At 43.4% G+C, this 20492-nt stretch overlaps 1 protein-coding gene across 1 annotated transcript in view; it reads left to right on the top strand.

Annotated features, from left to right (window-relative positions):
• The window catches only part of CLYBL (citrate lyase beta like), a 124047-nt gene that overhangs the window by 62227 nt on the left and 41328 nt on the right, over nucleotides 1–20492 (top strand). The window lies entirely within an intron of this gene.

The following is a 20492-nucleotide window of genomic DNA, read 5'->3' as shown; positions in this document are numbered from 1 at the left end:
TATGCATGAGAAATGAAATCTGGGAGTGACCATGTCCTTTATCAAATACAAAAGAGATACACGGAAGAAGAAAAGGCTCCACAATTGATAGCACATATGTTAGCCCACGTGTTGATTTATACACAAGGCATGGCTATCCTGTGCTCATAGCCATGAAGGCATTATGCAGTCCTGAGATCTGAGATCTTTGCATTCCAGATAGATGCTGTGAGAGACAAGAGCTGACAGTAATGCAGAAGAAACACCCATCCCTTTATTAAGCAGGATCGTAAAGCTTTTCCACAGGGACATTAACGATGTTCTCTTTACCTTGAAGGGCAGCTATGGGACAACTGCTGTAAGTGGTGGTTGTACAGGAGATGAATGAGTAACTGAACTTGCTGTCTTGCACTACCTTTTTTTAGGTATTTATTAACTAAATAGTCTGACAACAGTGGTACATACCACATCAACTTTCAATCAAAATCTCCATCCCAGTATCACAATGAACTTTTCATTACTTAAAATGACAAAGTATACATCTACTTTTCATTATTTTAAAACTTTCATGTTTAGAACCTGAGTCCTTGCTCACAACTGCAGTATAGAAATAGTAGAAGTATTTTGTAGTGTAAAGTATTGGGGAATCCACTTGATATAGACAAAACTGTTTTCTAGACTTTGCAAAATATTCAGTGTTGCTGATCCTGTGCAGGTTTTACAAGAACAGCATCTGTTGGCTGCCATTTTCTCTCACAAATTTCTTCTTCTGTCTTGTCAAATATAAAATTTCATTAATTACTAATGAGAGATGAACTGCAACAATTTCTTCTGGCTTTACCTTCTAACATCCAAATCTCTTGGTTCAAGTAAAGCCACCATTAAACTGGATTTTTGTGAACAAAGGTTGAACTGTGGCTTTACAAACCCAACGTGTGGCTTTACAGGTTGATCCATGATTTACTGCATTCAAAACACTGCATTTTTCCATTGCCTTCACACACATGCTTGATTTTCTAGCTGATGGGAATTCACATACTGAGCAACCTCTGAACAGCACTTGATTTGACTTGACAGAAACGCGCAGAAAGAACAACTGGCTTTTAGCCTGTGACAGCCATCTCAATCCCCAGTCAACAGATGTCACCTCTTTCTATGTCCACGCCTTCATACCATCATAATTGTTGTCAAAAAGAGGGCACTGCAGGGCTCACATTCTCCCAGGGGTGATGTTTCCTGTAAGAAGAGTGATGATGCTTTGCCGTAAGCACACTCAGTAGGTCAAAGAGGTCTCTCAGAAGTCTCCCTTTCTGTCACTGTTGGAGCTCTGAACTCTCCCTGTGCTGCCAAGAGAGAGCAGTCCCACAAGGGTCACCTTTCTATGCCATATGGTCTTGGCAAGCAGCCTCCTTCCATACTGATTGGGGTAAAAAAAACCCAAAACCAGCACTTGTAGTAAATCTGTGGGTATTGAGCCTAATTCCTTGAGAGAAGCAGAGGATTTATTGAACTGTGTCTTTTTTCCTTCTAATAGTAAATATATGCAGCAGGGGAGCCCAAGACCTCCTGTTGGGATTGTTTGCTGGAGAGCATTCTGGGGTAACAGGAGTGTTGAGCTGGAGCAGCTGTCGTCATCTTCTTCAGTCCCCTGATCTGAAGTAGGATGAAGCTTATCCATGTCAAAGCCTTTGACATGATCCCTCACCATATCCTTCTCTCAAAACTGGGGAGGCATGGACTGAAAAATGAAAAATTTGATGGATTAAGAACTGGTTGGCTGGTCGCAACCAAAGGGTTGTGATCCATGGCTTGTCTGGGTAGAGGCCAGTCACAAGTGGTGTCTTGTGCACCTTGGGCTGGGGCAGTTCCAGGTATTTATACAGACTGGGGGAAGATCTCCTTGAGAGCAGCCCTGTAGAGAAGGACTTGGGGGTCCTGGTGGACGAGAAGCTGGACATGGGCCAGAGGAGGGCCACTAAGATGATCAGAGGGCTGGAGCACCTCTCCTTTGAAGAAGAAAGGAATTTGTTTAGCTTGGAGAAGAGAAGGCTCCGGGGAGACCTCATTGTGGCTTTCCAGTACTTGAAAGGAGCATGTAACAGGAGAGGGATAGTAGATTGGAACAGGTTGCCCAGAGAGGTTGTGGGTGTCCCATACCTGGAGATGTTCAAGACTGGGCTGGATGTGACTCTGAGCAGCCTGGTCTGGTGGTTGGCAACACTGCCCATGGCAGGGGATTGAAACTAGATAATCTTAGAGGTCCTTTTCAACCCAGGCCATTCTCCGATTCTATGATTCAAACCACTCCAGTGGATATTTCTGTTGGTGTGGCCCAGAGATAGCTATGGTTCTTCTTTAATGTCTGTTACAGATTTTCTGATATGTGACACTGATGGCAAGCTAGATGTGAGCCAGCTGCTGCGTCTGATGCACGGACTCAGATGCGAACAATCCAAATCATTTATTACAAGTTCTCACATCACTTACATACCTTCACAAGTTCTCCTTTCCTAGCTTTCCCATTCGCCCCTACACATCAACAGAACATTCCACAAATACTCTTCAAACCATTCATGCAGGCACATTATCCAATCAGAGCCACGAGCTCTTTCTTCTTCTAGAGGTGTCCTTGGTTCTCATGCTGTTTATCTTGCTCCACAGCTGCTGCTCTGTGCAGTCCTTCTTGTATTCCCACAGCCAGTAATGTGCCCCTGCTGCTCACAAAGCCAACCATATTCTGGGCTGTATGAACAGAAAGTTGTGGCCAGCAGGGCAAAGGGCTGATCCTGCCCCTCTGCCCTGCACTGTTTAGGCCTCACCTGGAATACTACATCCAGATGTGGAGTCCTCAGTGCAGGAGAGACATGGAGTGTGTCCAGAGGGGGGCACAAAAATGACCCAAGGAATGGAACACTTCCCTTACCAGGTCAGGCTGAGAGTACCGGGGCTGTCTTTTTCATTTCTGGTTCCCAAAACTGTTAATTTCAACTGAATTCTTACAAATACAACTCTAAAATGTGCAGTTGGCTCCTATTTTATACTGTATGATGCTTCTGCTAATATATTTCCAAAATAATCTTTGTCTTTTTTTTATAATAATCCTGCACTAGTGACACCTATTAACTTGACCAAAATTAGCATTTTCAGCTGTGTTTCTGCCTCTGTTTCTCCGTCTCATGCATGATATTGTTCTCTTTTTTATTCACTTTTGGCAAAGATCAAGAATGTGTTTGCGTTTTCCTCCAAATTCTAGATCTCTAAAGATGATGTAAATCTAATCACTCTTGCACTTTTCAAGCTGTTACTGAAAGTATTGAAACCATGTCCATTCTCCCACTGGGGCAGCTGGTCTGTGGAAATGCTGGTTGCTGGTTTCTGAAGGCAGGTTTCCACAGTATCGTATTTCCTTTGATGCTGTTATGTGCAGCAGTGTCAAAAGCTTTCTCACATCTTGGATGCCCTCCATCGAGCCTTGCCCAGTTTTTCAACACTTCTGGTGGAGTGGGTTGCTTAAACTGGATATTCTACTTCAGATTTCACCTCATTGGTGTTCAGCATAAGACAACAGTAACCTCCTTAGTTTTCTGGTCATCCTCCTCATAGTGTAGTCCAGTATTCAGTTTACTGTGTTTGCAGTATAAGTGCACTGTTCCTTTCCTGGCCCTCATTCAGGTTGCCACTCACTTAAGTCTCATGGTCTTTCCAGTAACCAGTCTCTGCAGCCTGTCACCCTTGGCCAGGCAGGTACATGAGATTATCCTACTCCTGCTGCACGTTCTCTCTTCTTGCTGAGCTTTTTAAAGTTCCATTTGGCCCAGTCCTTCACTTTCTCATGATGCCTCTGGATTGAAGCTCTAGCAGTAGCAACCCTCTGGTTTGGTGTAATTGGAAAGTTTACTGAGTGTTCAATCAATGTCATCACTGGTGTTGATGCAGAAGATGCTCAATAAAATTGGCCCCTTTGTCAAATCATGGAGTCTTTCTACCAGCTGCCAACTAGGAATAAGCCATGGACAACTATTCTTCAGCTCAGCTGTCAAGACAGTTTTCAGCCAATTTAATAGTTCATTCTTCCCTTCTGTATTTTCTCTGCTTCCAGGTGAAAATGCCATGCCTTCTAAAGTCACAGTGTATGACACCTGCTGCTCTCTCTTTGTTCACGTAGCTAAATAATCATTTTGCCATCAAAGCTCATCAGATTGATTGTGCTGAGATATCCTCTTCCTATCTCCAAACCACACAGACCATCTTCTCCTTGTTTGGTTATCTGTGGTTATCATGATACCATGATTGTAACCTGTTCTGCCTTCTTTTCTTATTTACCTAGCTGGAATATATAGTGTTGATAATCAAGGGACTTTGTTCTTGTTTTGTTATACAACTTCCAAGTCTTGGGTATTTTGAAGCATTGCAGCATTCTGTGCCTTCTGAGCAATAAAATTTAATTGCCTCAAGTTAAATGTGGATACCTGCATCTGAAAATGCGACTCCTAGCTACAATACTAATGTGGCTCTAAGCGTGTAAAAGTCTGCTTTTGTGCATGCTCATAAATGCCTCTCTCCTTTTCTGGCAGCTTGTTGCCTCTCTAATGCCAAGGCTATTGGATAAATTCCTTCTGTCTGAGGCTCATGAGTAGATGAGATCAAAACTTGCATAGCAGATTCTGACAGGAGACAAAGAACAGCAACCATTGCCTTTTTATTTAAAAATGGGTAGGAAAGGAAAGAGGAAAAAAGTGATCTTGTACATAGTGGGGTGTGTAACAGACTCACTGGAAGCTAATTGATCAGGATCATAGAGAAGTCAGAATAGTGGAGCGTATTGATGTTGCCTGGTCAAGGAAGGAGACTGTGGGCAAAAATTTCTTTAAACAAATGAAAGAAGTCTCTGAAATTCTTTCTGGTTTTCATGGAGGACTTTAACCATCATCCACTGAGAGGATCACAGAACAAAACACAAGCAATACAGATTTCTGGAGTGCATGGGAAACAATTTTTGATGCAAGTACCGAACAAGATAACTAGAGGAAATATTTGGTGAACTCCTGAGCAATAATGAACTGTTAATCAGTGACAGCTCTGTCCACAGGATCTGTGAGATGCTGGAGCTTAAGATCTTCAAGGAACTGAGGGAAAGGAGGATTTCAGCTTGTTCAGTGAGATCGTAGGCAGGACAGATACCATGTTATGTTGGCTCTGAAGGGCAAGGAAACTCATAAGAGCTGATCACACTTCAATAGCAATCACCTTAAAGTACAAGAAAATCAACTTAAGCGCAGGAGAACAGGCAGGCATGGCAGGAAGCCAGCTGGCTGAACTCTTGATTCAGTTAAAATGCAGAATGGTTCTATGCAGGGAACAGAAGCAGGAGTGGGCTACCAGGGAAGAAAACAGAAGAGCTGCTTGAGCATGTAGGTAGCTGTAGGAAGCAATAAGGTCTCTCCTGAGCCTTCTCTTCTCCAGGCTAAATAATCCCAGTTCCCTCAGCTGCTCTTCATAAGACTTGTGCTCCAGGCCCCTCACCTTTGCTATTCTCTGAGTACAATCCAGGGCTTCAATGCCTTTCCCGTAATGCAAGAGTTCTTACCTATAGTAATGGCAAGATACACACACACACACACAAGCATCCCACCCAGTATCTGGCCCTAGATCGTATTAACAATTTGTGTTCTCTTGCCATTAGCCTAGGATTTACCACTTCTTGTCTCCCATAGCCCTGCATAGTTGATAAACTGAAGGTCAGGTTTCTGAAAGTCATAGACTGGTGATAAGAAATTTGCTGGCACTATTTTTGTTTCAATAGGTTTTGGGTGTTAAACTGTTATTCCAAAAACCCATTTATCTACAAACATACCTGTGAAATGAACAGTTGTAGGAATGGCATGATTGACCATCCTATAGAAGGAGGAAGGAAACTTCACAAAAGTAATACATGCTTTCTTTGAGATTGTAGTTTCAAAGTGTTGTATTACTTCTTTGCTGTGTTGACCCACATACAAGTGTTTGTACATGCAATTTGTTTTACTATTCCTTTTGTAGTAGGAGGAGGAGCATCTCAACTGGGTTAAGCACAGTAGACAGTACAGATAGGAGCTTCTGGCTACCCTGCTGCTCTTGCAGTTGATTAGCTGTTTTCAGTAATTACACATTTCCATCAGGGGTGCAATGGTTATCACCTCTGGTAATGAGATTACTCCCATTTCATACAAGTGTAATGTTCTGCTGGTTCCCTTTTGGCACTTTACATGTCTCCTTGACTCTCACTCTCAAGGCTTACTGAGGTTGCTCACCATATTCTCTCCTACAGACCTACTGAACCATGCAAACTTCTCCCCAGCATTTGTCAGTCTCATGGTAGTGACAAATAGGCATGCCAAGATAGCATGATGGCACAGGCAGAAAATAGCCTGCTTTGCAGTTATATAGAGAACTTGTTCAAATTTTTGTGTTGCCTTTTTTAAAGTGGCTACAATAGGCTATTAAAGAATGGGGATTAAATGTTTTTCACTCCCGTGAGGGATTTCTGTTACCCACAATGTAGCAGGATTGTTTATCCTTGTTTTTTCATTCTGTTCACCATGGAAGGAAAACTAGATAAGGTGCTATGCCTTCATTACAAGATTGAAAAACTTGCAGAATGTGCTGGGATTCTGTAATTGCAGACTACTTGTTCCCCAAAGCACTGTTAAAAGTCATTATTGTCAACAACAGGACAAGGCAAGAAAAGCGGATGCTGGTGTTGCATCTGACTTATACAAATAAATCCCCCATTCTTCTGGTGCTGAGTAAGTACCTGAGAAATTTCTTAAATGGAAAGAGGGAAAATCCGCAGTAAGGGGCAAATAAATCACTGAAGAAGACACACACACACACACACGAAGTTATGTGTGTTACTGGAGCTTAACAAAGAGGAATGAGGATGCATTGAAACATTACTCTGCAAGGAGCTGCAGATTCCAGGCATTCCTTTTGATGGAGCCTTCTGAAGGAAGGTTAGCGGCTGTGTACTCTTTTTGAGACAGCTTTTTCAGGTCATAGATCTGGCCTAAACAAAAGTATTTTTTCTAAACTACTGCTTTCATTTCCCTCCTCCTCATGGCAGGACTCCAGCAGAGTTTTGTAAGCAGTCCGAGGGCCGTCCTGGCAGCATCTCTCTCCCTGCCTCTGGGGACCAATTCCAGGTCATAGATCACAGTGAAGGTATATTTCATAGAGCTATTTGGCACTTCCACATGTCCTTTAATAGTTATTTTTATTTTTTTTTTTTCCTTCCAGAGTGTGGCATGAAAAGGGCAACACTGTAGGCTACCAATCAACCACCTCCTTAAAATAAACCTCATCGTTGCAGTATCTTTCATGTAGGCATCCCAGTGTGTAAGCTGCATGGAGCTAAGAAGGGCATCTGGTTTTCACCCTGTTCTGGAAATCAACTGAGTACATAAATGCAGTTTTTGCCAAGAAATATAAATGCAAGTGCTTGAGCAGCAGCCTCGGAGCACAGACTTCCTTGACTCTCCATGTGGTTCCAGGAGCCATGTGACCCGTTCCTTCAGTGCTTTTTTCCCATTAAAATTGATCCAAGATCCCAAAATATAGGTGACGAAATTCCCCTTATGTATGAAGCTGACAGATTTCCCCAAGAGAAAGAATCTGATCAGGAGACCAGAAAGTAACGCTACCTCTGCAGGAAACCTATCACTTAGGAGCAATGGTCTCCAACCTGAAGGTGCTGCTAAAACTGAACAGTGCTCCCACACAATCATGTCTGGGGGGCAAGAGCTTAAAGGTGCAGAAATAGCTGTCCAAGCTAACTTGGGAATAGGGCAGCGTAGCTGGATACCTACATGCTTCTGGCAGGAAAGGGAAGCGTGAGAAGTGAGCGTGCCAACCACCATTAAATAAGCTGGGAGCTCTTTTGCTGTGCAGGTTTGAGGAACTCCCCAATGTGCAAGGGGACAAGGAGGTCTGAGCCTCCCACACTGAGAGCAACACAAAGGAGCTGTGCACGAATCCTGCTGCGCGAAGGAACAGTTTCCTCCCTTTCTGCTTTTTGGTGTATCCTTTCTGGTCCACCTCCCTTGTTTCCCAAGTGCTAAAATGAGACAGGGTGGTGCTCAATCCAGTCGCTTTCTTTGGTCATGCTTCTGGAGACCAGACCCCAGCTGTGAAGTTAAATTGATAAGATCTACATTTCAACAGAATAAGACATATAATTCACCCTTGAGAAGTCAGAAACCTTATTTCTGTCAAACTACTGCTTAAGAGAAGATTAGAGTATACTCTAATTCAGTCCAATCTACCCAGTCAAATTACATGCTCATTTCTTCTCTGCTTTAAAAGAGTAGTAATATAAAAAGTCATACAAAATTTGGGATCTTTTTCAGCTTTGCATGAGGTCACTGAGCTTGGGTCACGTAAGTGCTGTGAAGGCAACACCATGGAGTTTTCACTGAAAGGGTTTGATAAGGGACTTAAATTGTAGCAGGGGTAAATGCACTCTCTATTGAACTGGTTAGTTCATGTAAAGCTGTAGCTGCAATAATGAGAAAAATCATATCTAATTTCCTGGAAAAGTGGGAAATTGAGAGAATATATTTTAATGGAAGTCTTATTATTAACTCCTTGGTATTCTGGTACATTTCAGTGATCTCCAAACACAGCTGTACAGTACAAGTGCCAGTATTGGCACAGAGAACATCTGAGAAAGTTCCCTGTTGTGCCAAGACTGTGACATTGCGTTCTGCTGGAGATCTCTTTGGCTTTGCTTCATGCATACCTAGCAGATTTAGCAGATTGTGAAAATGAATGTTTGCCATTCTCGTGGCTGATTTTTGCATGCATCTGTTCACTCATCTAAACCTTAGTTACATGCTGCTACAAGAATGAAAGGCTATAATTTTTTTTTTTTTCCTTGGAAATGGGGATTGTTTCATGCACCATGATTTCTGCTTAAGAATCCTGCACAGAAATTATGAAGCACTTGTCTCAGTATTTGTGTTAGAAGAAAGCATAGGTACAGGTACATATTTTAATCTCCCTCTACATATGTGCCTAGGCTTCGTGTTACAGGAAATAAGTGCGTAAATCAAGGGTAGTCCCCTTAGAAAGGAAAATGCCTGTTGGAAGGTACCAAAAGGTAAGTATTTAAGCGCAGTATTTACATGTGATATTAACGTACCTGCAATTATTACATCACAAGTTCAACTCTGTAAGCCATAGTTCTTGCTTCATGCATCAGTTTGTAAGTACACAGAGTGTCAGATTGTTTAAATATTGAAGCTGTGCTATATTGAAGAGCTTGCAGAGAGATTTATACCCTGAATATTCCTCTTCTTATTTTTTGAAGAAAATAATGGCCTGGCAATTAGCTTGATACTGTGAGTTTGGATGGGATCAGGAGAGAAAACTGATGCCTATGTGGTGCTCCAGAATTAATAGTGTTTACACTCTCACTTTTTAGAAAATGCATTTCTGACGTGGCAGCTTTTAATTTATAGTTTCACTACAATTATTTACAGTTCTAAACATCCCTTAGTACTAATATTTTGTTTCCACAAAAGAGGGGTGTAAGTGGTTAACCGTGTTTCAAAAGAGATCCAGGCAAAGACGAAGGGTGAGATGACCCTCTGCCCACCCAGCCCCTGCAATATTCCCAGTAAATCCTTCCAGCTCACTGTTTTTTTCCAAATTATTTGTGCTCTGAAAATTTGTATTTGCTTTGTAGCGGTGATGTACTTTCCTGAGCCTTGTGCCTGTGCCACCAAAGTTAACATGCTCCGTCTGAAAGGTAAAGACAAGGATATAAAGGCAAGAAAGCCATCAGTGGAAGCATTGTGCCCCACAGAACTCTTAAAACACTTGCTTGTAGCACTTCCAAAGCACCCTGTAAATCTTTATATCACTCTTCAGAGACTGTCATTTCTTTTTCCACAGCATAAACTTTACTGGTCCTCCTCTTTTCTCAGACACCCTCTTTTCTGAGTAGCAACACAAAAGGAATAGAGCTAAAAAGTGAGTCCCATTAGTCATGCTGTGTAAGGTCCAGTGAAGTGGATTTCCAATTATTGCTAATTTATTCAAGTGTAAATTGTTGCACTGCGAGGGGGCTAGCAGTAGGGGTAGGTGCAGCAGGCACCTGACGGCGCACGGCATGCAAAGGCTGTCATGGTCACCGCATCTCCTAGAGGCCTTCAGGGGGCTCTCACACATGTGTGGGGCAGCTCCACCACCCCACAGAAGGAAGAGGCAAAGGGTGGGTTTCAGCCCCTCCATGCTCCTCTGTGCACCCTCCAGGGAGCCACGCTGCATGTAGGAGCTGCCATAGGCTCAAGACTGGGTCAGCCATTGGGGCTGGGTCCTCTGCAGAGTTTCACATCATTACATCTCTGGATCTGGTCTCTGTTACCTTCTCTCCAGTGCCCATGGCTCTAGAGAGGATGTGTAGAAGAGCTTTTATTTCAATTTCCAGACCCCATGATGGATATTTCCTTGCTGAGCCTGCCGGTCTTTCCCTGAAAAGGAGCTATCTACTTCTTTTTACTGAGTCATATTGAGCCTTTGGGCATCTTCCTAAAAAGCTGAGGGTATTTTCAGTGGTATTTAGATGCTTTGAATGTGTCATTTAGCCTGTCTGAACCTCCACATCTAGGGCATTCCAAGTATTGCTTTGTAGAAATTTCCTCTGCTCAGTGATCACGTTGACTCACCGACCCAGACCTTCCTTTGCAAGGCGGTATTGTCTCTCTGGCATAGGAAGAAATCCAGTAAAACCAGTGAATGGTGTATCAGCAGCATGTCTGGCAGTAAATCAGGTGGGTCTCCATGCTTTGCAGATTGGGACTAATCCTGCTGTCTCCTTCACTGTTCGTTTAAAGTCAGCACACTGCTAGATTCGGAAGAAAATACAGTGTGTTTCTCTAAGAAAACAGTGCATTTAGACTTTTAATACCCTACATGCTCAATAATAAATATCTCCAGTAAGAATATCCCATCATTTTCACCAGATCATCTCTGACAAAGTTTTGCAAAATATCCCTAAGTACTCCTAATACGTGTTTGTCAAAGTGTTGTGGATTTCCGAGTGTTTGGTTTTGGCAGAATGCTGTAAAGTGTTTACACTCGTGAAGATTTTGTTAAACTGGAATTCCACTGTGTTCTGCACTACGTAATATTTTACATAATGGAGATGTAAGTTTGCTCACTTTCCTCTTTTTTTTCCCCCGTTATAAAACGTAGGAGCTGAGAAGCAATTAGAAATGGTGATTTTCTTTTGGCAACTGAAAACTGTTAATAGTTGGAAAGTTATTTTTATGGCATAGATTGCTAATAAAATTCGCCTCTTCCTGCCAAAATCAGAGAGTCCAACTTTCAGCATCTCCCCAGTCTCTCTCTCTCTCTCTCTGCACGAGCCGTTCTCACAGACCCGGTTTCACTTCTGGCTGTTATGTTCATGCACTCTTGTCAAAAAATATTTTCTGCATCTCTAATTTCATCAAGATATGCTTGACTGCGGTCGTCAGAATCACTGAGAACTAGTGTTTAATTCAGGATTCGCTGTGTCTATGGCTGTGGCAGCTGAACAACTGAAATATCAGCGAGGAATCAGACCACCGCGGCTCCACGGTTTGTTGGCATGTTTGTGTAATTAGATGGGAAACGTCAGTATTGTGTGACTGCCCATTCTGAAGCTGTCCCCCATGTACAATGCAGTGTGCTTTTCTGATATTCACGCTGGAAACGGACTATATATATTAAAAAAAAAACAACTCGACATTTAATTCTTCAAGACCTTTCATAGAGAACTGTGTCGTATTTTCTGAAAAAAGATGTGCCCTTTTTTCTTCCTCCATTAGTCACAATAACACATTTTTAAATAGCAATCTTCAGTGACAATTACCTCATCTGTGCAATTTCTAAGGTATTCCTTGTTCTGAGGTACAGTCAGCAGCATCAAGGATAAGATCAGTGTAGAAGTCCTGAAGTCAGACATGGGTAGGATATGAACATGTAAGGATGTAATGAGCTAAGGCTTGAAATAAAATGAACAGAAAAAAATTTAGTGTCGTCCTTCTTAAAGGTGGGTTGTTTCTATGAACCTTGATCATGTTTGAAGTGAAGCTGTATCCTTCAGGTCTAGTGTGCCCTCTCTTTCACTGCTGATCTTAATTTACCTTGACATAATTATGGTGCTGTGGCTGCCTCCTCCCCTGGCTATGTCATTGCCTTGTGCAGTTCCTCTTGAGAATCGGTACATTGGGAGAGGTAGGTGGCCATGACGCAAAGCATGGCAAGTGATGTTGACTTTGGATGTGCTTTGCGGTGCAGTAGCAGTGTATGGGCTGGCACAGACCAGTGGTGGACCTGCAGTGGTGGGTGGTTTCAGCATGTGCAGACTTTTCTGAATGGACACCATTTAAAGGTGCCGTGGCTTCCAGGGGAAAGGCTACATAGATTTGGATCCTTAAATATGAAGCTACCTTGAATTGACAGCAGTGGGGGAAAGGTGTGTGGCTCAAGGACACGTACTGATGTGCAGGTGTGCTGGTGGAACTCAGAATAGAAAATAGGGCAGGGGTCTAGACTCACACCATGTGTAAATCTAACCATTTCTGAGGTTTCTCTGAATATATTTAGCTAGGGAATTGGGTTTAGTGGGTGATTGTTTTGAATGATGAGCTGTTCATTACATCTGCTTTTCCTGACTGCTGATGTGAAATAATTGACAGATGAAATGTGAGAGGATAATTTCATGTTTCACACCAGTGATTCCATTTTATGTGGTTCCCTTCTCACATGATTGGGAAAGACTACTGTCGTATGAATCCTTTGCCTAACTGAATGATGAATCAGCAGGTCAATGATGAGGTCATATCAAGACCTCCCGAACAGCTCTTTATTGTTGTTTTGGTTTGGTTGGGTTTTGTAAAGGCTTCTGAATAGATTTTTTTTTTGTCACGGCATACGGTTTCAGTGTTTATCCCAAGGTTCGGGCTGGTTCTGTCAAACATTTTAACTATGCGGTGGCAGTGATACCCGGTGGCAGTCCTTTTTCTGACAGTTAGCAGGGCAGCCAGTAGCTGATCAAACACAGACAGTGGCCTGGTCTTCAGCCCAGGGATAACGGCTCTGGCTGAGGGAGGAAAAGGGCACTATGGAGAAACTTACTTTGTACCTCTCTTGGTAGGGCCAAATGTGAGTGAAGCAAAACCTGTAGTACTTTTTATCCTGGTAGATGAGCCTGAAATGACCTTTGCTGTGTTCTGTTTGGCATCAGATAGCAGATCCTAAATGCAGCAGATATTCATGGTGGAGATGACACCAACATCCTTAGGAGGAGCTCCATGGGGCCATCACCAGCACTGCCCAGGAGAGGAGCTTGCAAAATAATGCAAAGGCACAGAAATTCTTCCCCTTTCCTCCATACAAATTTGAGATTACTGTTTGCATTGTAGTCCCACAGCTGCGCCAAAGTCCTTTTTATAGAATTTGTCCCAGGTTTGCCTGGTGATACTGGGCACTCACAGGAAATTTCACATTTCCTCCTGCTGCTGCCCTTACCACAGAAGAAGGTGAGGGGACGGGAGCACAGCAGCTGGCGGGAGCCTGACACCAAGAGCATCCTTGTGCCCAGAGCACTGAGCCTTTCCACATTGCTCCTGAGGTTCCTGCCAGCACAGTTTTCCAGTTTCTCATTTACAGAGGGCTTTGCACGTTACTGCCATCGGAAGCTCCTAGGGCAAGATAAATACATGCTTTGTGCTTCTGCCTCTTGTCAATGGCGCTATTCTTGAGCCCAGTCCCAGCCCCAATGCTTGGTCTGCAGGCCAGCAGATGCAGGAGGCTCAGCGAGGGTGGTCCGAGCTCAGCGCACACTGCATCCTGAGTTTCTCAATGACAGCCTCTCTGCCTGGCGGATGAGTCCCGGGGGGAGACCCAGGCAGCCCTTCACTAGAAGAAGAAGTTGGCAGCAGCACAGGGCCCCCAGAATAGTGATCATAAAGCTGGGAAGAAGCCTCCTCCTGTGGCTTGGTGCTGTGTGCCAAGCCGCTGTCCCTCCAGCCAAGGCAGGCCAAGGGGTGTCCCGCCAGGCCTGCCAGCCCCTTTCATGAGGCATCCAGGGCTGCCGCTGTGTGATGCTCCCAGCCAGGGACTGGGGGCAGGGTTGGAAACGAAACTCTGGCTTTTCTTCTTCACCCTTGAGTTTTTATGTCTAAACATAGCAACAGTCTCAGTTTTTCTTGATTTTGGTTCTCGGCCTCCATCTCCCTTCCACCAGAGGCATGGGTATGGGGGATTGCACTCCATGGAGCAGAGAGCCAGCCTAAGGCCATGTGATTTTGTCCATCTCATTACAGCAAATGCATCACCTCCATGACTCAGCCCTTCTCCAGCCGCCCAGGGAGAGAGGCCTTTGGGAGCTGCTGCAACAATAATCCTGCCTCATTGCAGCGTGTGGCACTGCTGCTGTGCTAGGAAGCAAGCTAGTGGATCTCCTCCTTTGAAAATACCCAGCTAGCCATGTGGAAAACCTGCCTCCTGTTACAGGGTAGTCAACGCTATATTGCGAGCCCTGGGAGAAGGGGTTACTGAAATCACGGTAATTAAAATGAAAAGGTGATGCCAGGACAGTGTGATGCTGTTTTCCTTCATCTAATAGTTACTACAGAAAGAGAAAGTGAGACATTTCATAATCTGAGAAATTATCAATAAAGTAATAAAAATATCTTCTACATCCTGGCAGAAAATTCAGCGTGCAGTAAAAGCAGATGTTCAGTTCTCGTATCTCTCTGTTTGTGATTATTTTTTCCCCAATTTTGGGAGAAAGATGCTCAAACTCAGGGCATTAATGGGCCCTACTCTGCATCACTAGTTTGGTTCATTGTTTTCATGGTCTGCCATACTCCTCCCAGTCACAGTTCCCTTAACTCCTACATGTCTTCTGTTGATCCTCCAAAGGGTACTGCCTTGGGTAAATTCCCTCAGCAAGGAAGAGCTGTGAGCTGGCACCGGAGGCTTTCCTATAGACCCAGTTATGCTTAGGACCACTGGGATCACATGGTGACACAGCTTTTGTCCTCCAACAGGGCAAAGCTACCTCTCCACCACCCACCCTGCACCAGCAGCCGTCCTTTCTTCTGGGGCTCTGCCGAGGGGCTCCCCAGTATGGGTATGGGTGTGGGTTTTCACATGGGGGTCTCCAGGAGCTGAGCTCTAGCTCACTCTAGATCCTGACTGTGGGCCAGAATGGCCCTTCTGTATGCCAGAGGATTTGCTGCAGGAACCTCCTCCCGAACAGCAGATGTCCTTGCCAAAGGAGGGTATTCAAGCTTATGTTTTTTTGTAAGAAAAAATGCTTCCTGAGCAGTTAGAATTTTCTCCCTAATTCTCTGTATTAAAATTAAAAAAAAAAAAAAAAAAAAAAAAGGAGAAGAAAAAAATGGAGAAAGTATTGCTTTGTGCATGTGGCAGTGCAGCTTAAATATAATTAAAGGAAAACTACTCTTTTTTTTTTTTTTTCCTCTGGTTAAAGAGTTGCATTTATACATTTTAATATGAAGATATGCTCAGTGGGGAGTAAGAGCCTATCATTGGCTCTTACTGCAGGCAACACAAACTGCAAATGTAAAAGAAAGAACTGCAGCACAGAAAGGAGGAAGTGAATTTTAGATGCAGGGGGAAAATACAAGTACTTAGACCATATCTGGGTCTATAAAGCTAGAGATAGAAGGCTCTATCTTTTATATTTTCTTTTTATTGTTTTTTATAGTGCTGTACAATACAAACATTACAACCTGGCTGACTCCTGCAGAGATGCCAGGCACTAGCATCGTGTCCAAAAATTAGCTTTATACATATGCTAAATTAAAGATTGGCAGCCGCAGCAGCACAAATCCCATATTGGCAGCAGTTTGCAAATCCCACGTTGGCAGTCTTCTCCACATGAAAGAAGAGAGGAAATACAAAGGGCAAAAAGCCCAAGAGACTTTCTCTATCGAATAGCAGCGAGTGGAACACATAAACTATCTGTAGGGAAAAAAAAAAATCTCTGAATTACTGAAGATGAAAGATTAAATTGAATGTGTGATGAGCTCAGGCAAGGCTCTGTTTACACCTTTTAGAAGCAAACACTGGTTTGATTTTGGGAAGGGTGCAAGTCCAGTGATGAGCAGGGGATGGCACTTGCCCTATGGAGATTGGAACCAAGGGAGTCTGCTGCTTCTCTGACACTTATACAGGGCAGGAATAACAGCACTAAGCCTCTTAATTCCAACCTGTCACTAAATACATCAGACCCTGTAAAGTATATAAGGTTACTTTGTTACCCCTTCGCAAATTGTATATCTTGATCTATCTGCAGAAACCCCTTTATTTTTTGAATTCGCATTCATTATGAACCAATCAAAATTGCTATAGCTTTTTATTCATCAATATGAACATCTGTATTTGCATGTTTCTTCTGCTTATTACTGTATTCCGTGTGTGTTTCACAACAGTGAATATTTTCTCTTACATGTATGCATTTGGCAGCAGTTTTTTCATGCTCTGCCCAGCCCGGATGGATTGCTCTGCTCCTTACCCATCCTCCTATGTTATTTTGGCTGGCATTGCTTCCTTCTTGAGAAGCTGCTGCATCTGTTAATTTACCTTGAGATGTAATTGCTTCTAATGCTTTAGCCTGTTTGGATTTTAGAAGTCTCAAATCTTGTATTTGGCGTAGGCGTCTGGATCTAACAAAGATATTCAGCAGCATATCTTTGTTAGAAGGTGTCACCTAATATTTAGTTGTAATGGCTGGCTGTATCAAAATGAGCGTCCTGAGATGGTATAATTTGCATTTTTCCAGGGCTTTTATTTTTGTTTAGTGCTCACTTAAAGAATAAAGCATTTCATGGTCTTCCAAATCTCTGATCTAGCCCAGGACGTGAAGTTTTTTTCCTTCCCCAGGGAGGAATTTGCAGTCAATCCAAGAACAGCAAATGACAGACATTTAACCCTTTCCATCGGCATGCCGAGTGCCAGCCCTCACCACTTTGGGTTACAACCCTGCCCAAGGCAGCCAATTCTAGGCCAGCAGCATGGGATCTCATGCACTGCCAAACTGATGGAAGCAGCTCTGGATCAGGCACATCTGCCAGGCAGGATAGGATGCATGGTATGATGCTCCTGGCCCTTGCTTCCTGCAGGCAAATGATGCAAGTGTTTTCTGCTTGCACTGGGCTTTCCAGCTGCGTCAAGAGGTTGGCTGCAATGACTGGACATGGGATTTGGGGGAGGAGAACATTGTTCCTGCATTACTCATCAGCTGACCTCTGGTAGTCATGTCCTGGACAGAGGCACTCAGGTTTTCCACTGGGGCACCCACTGCAGCCTGGCTGTGCTCCATGCTCATGGTGGCTTTCTCTGCCAGGTCTGATTTCGCACATTCACTCTGCTGAGTCTTCTCTCACCACTGCAGCCTTGGTTTTGCTCCCAAGCTTTCTCTAGAGCCTGAAGGACTGTCTGTGACCTTGAGTTGTCTGGCTTTGGCTGTAGATGCCAAGATGCTTCACATAAGAAAAATTATCAGCTGGCACATTCTAAGCAAATAGAAGCAGCTCTTTTTAACAGAGCTTTTTTACAGGTGAGCTATTTTCTTTCTGTTGTGCAGATATGCATCAGTCCAAAAAAAGCAGTAGGGCATATTTGTGGAGGAATCCAGTCAAAGGCTATTAAGCACAAAAATATTGCCTCTCACTCCAGCAATCTCTGAGTTGTAGGTAGGGAAGGAGTTTATTTCTTCAAACATCTAGGAAAAGTGGATTTTTGACAGCTTCTCTCAGTTATGAATGGATATAGACCAGTTTACAAAGTAGGAGAGAGTAAGGATGTGAAGTTTAGATAGATTTTTTGGTGATTACTCTGACCAGCTAAGGACACCACATAAATTTGTGATTGTAGCTTGGATCCATGATGTTCTGGGTTGACAAATGTGCAACTTTACTCATGCTATGCATACCACTTTTCTGTTACTGAGTACTGTGCCTGTAGTGTATTAAACCATAAGAAATCTGTCCAGATTTCTCTAGAAGAGCTTGCTATGCTGGAAATTCCTTCTGTTATCTCAGGTTCAGGTTTGATTTTATCAATTCTGATACACTATGTGAATGCCAGAGTAGTTACATATGGGTTTCACTGTATGAAATTCTTGAGTCTAACAAAATCAATACTACATAATTCATGACCACTGACCTCAAGGAGAGCAAGCCCATTACATAGCAAGTGCCCATACTGAGGAAGGTGGTAGTGAGGCCAATTTCTGAACATCTTAGGACACCAACAAGGATTAAGTGCAGCCCTGCCAAGAAAGACCTGGCACTACTGGTGAATGGAAAGCTGGACATGAGCCGGCAATGTGCCCTCACAGACCAGAAAGCCAACTGTATCCTGGGCTGCATCAAAAGCGGTGCAACCCAGCAGAGTGAGGGAGGTGATCCTGCCTCTCTACTCTGTGCTGGTGAGGCTTCACCTGGAGTACTACGTCCACATGTGGAGTCCTCAGTACAGCAGAGATGTGGACCTGTTGGAGAATGTCCACAGGAGGGACACAAAAATGATCCAAGGGATGGAACACCTCTCCTATGAGGACAGGCTGAGAGAGCTGGAGCTGTTCAGCCTGGAGAAGAGAAGGCTGTGAGGTGACCAGATAGCAGCCTTTCAGTATCTAAAAGGGAGCTACATACAGGAAAGAGGGGGACAGACTCTTTAGCAGGGTCTGTGGTGATAGAACAAGGGAAAATGGCTTCAAACTCAAAGAAGGTAGATTTGGGTTAGATATAAAGAAAAAAATCTTTTACAGTGAGGATGCTGAGGTACTGGAACAGGTTGCCCAGTGATACTGTTGATGCCCTGTCCCTGGAGACTTTCAAGGCAAGGTCAGATCAGGCCCTGGGAAACCTGATCTATCTATGAATGTCCTTGTTCATTGCAGGGGAGCTGGACTAGATGGACTTCAGATGTCCCTTCCAACTCTATAAAGATTCTGTGATTCTATGAGCAACTTGATATGTGCATGACAGTGCCTGGAGCATCTCTTGGGTGTCCCCTGATGGATGCTGCCTTCACAGACCAAGCATGTTTGAGGCCATGGGTAAACCCTGGTGTTCTCCAGAATACTGCTGCTGGCATGCAACTGTTCAGTGTGGGTGACCTGGGCTGTGGTGTCTGAGGGGCCGCTGAGTGAGAACAGGTGTTTTGTAGTGGACAACAAAGCATCAGAGTTAAGCAAACTTCCTTGTGAATCATCATGGATGTGCTAGTAAGGTCCACAGGACATCCAGGGACAAGGGAATGACAAAACCGCAGGATAGCTGAGTCCAGTTTTATTTATATATTGAGCCTATTCAGGCTCAGGCTAGGCTAGTTACCCTTCTGGAATGTGTGAATAGCTTGCTCCTGAACGATGGACCTTATCCTGTGTTAGTTCTCTGCACCATGTGGGCAAAGTGATTTTAGTTTGGGATTAGGAGCTTTAACAATGAGACACACTTTCCCATTGGCAGCGGCTTTTACTTTCTGTAACTTCTTTCTGCTACTTACCCAAAACACTAGTGGAGCTTTTGTTTATTAAACACATTCATTAATTTACCATTTTCAGTGCAGCTTTAACACGCCTAAATTATTTGTAGATGCCTTACATCTTAATCACAGTTAAGCCAAACAATACATATTTATCTCATTTCATCTCCTTTTTTCGCTTCAGTCCTTTTTGCTTCCATGTGAACACATTTCTATTTATTATGATCTTTCCGATGAGAAAGAGCCTAGAATTAAAAATAACTGGATACTGGCAGTGCTGTAGTGGCAGAGCTGCACAGGGAGCTCCGCTGGCTGTTTCCTTATGAGTGCCATGTCACACAGCGTGCCCCTTTCCCATTTGCCATCCCCAGTGAGCCACGCCACAGCTACTGCTTTGTCTTTCTCACTGATGATCTGTGGCTTTGAATTTCATTTTTATCTTTAGATCTTTCATATTATTTCTCGTACTCTCACACAGCTTTTCATTTTTTTCCACATTAGGATCGCTAGAAAATTTTCATTGGGGTGATGCTTACATTTTCTTCAAGACCATGATGCAAATTACAACAACAAAAAAGGAGGGGAGTACCCTGGGCATTTCTCTTAGCTCGATCTGATTCTTTTACTTCTTATTTCTGCTTATCGTGTACTTAACAGTCTTTTACAGCGATGTGCCTTTTTCTCCTTCAACGTGAATTCTGAGTGATTGGGAAGCAGAGGTATAATAGATAAATTGCACTGAAATTATGAGGAAATCTTGAACAATAAAACTCTGTCACAATGCATAATTGTTTGAATTGTCCTCCTGACTCCACTGCATTAATTTCATTTTGTAAAAGCATAATGGCATAAGAATATGTATCAAAAAGCCTGAAATTATTCATAATTGTGACCGTCTACTCCTCCCCCATGTCCTGTCAGTTTCTTCATCCCAGATTAGTGTCTGTTGGCTTGGGAAG

Source organism: Coturnix japonica, chromosome 1, assembly GCF_001577835.2.
Source record: "Coturnix japonica isolate 7356 chromosome 1, Coturnix japonica 2.1, whole genome shotgun sequence".
Lineage (NCBI taxonomy): Eukaryota > Metazoa > Chordata > Aves > Galliformes > Phasianidae > Coturnix > Coturnix japonica.
Note: the sequence above shows the minus strand (reverse complement) of the source record. Positions and strands in the feature narration are given on the sequence as shown.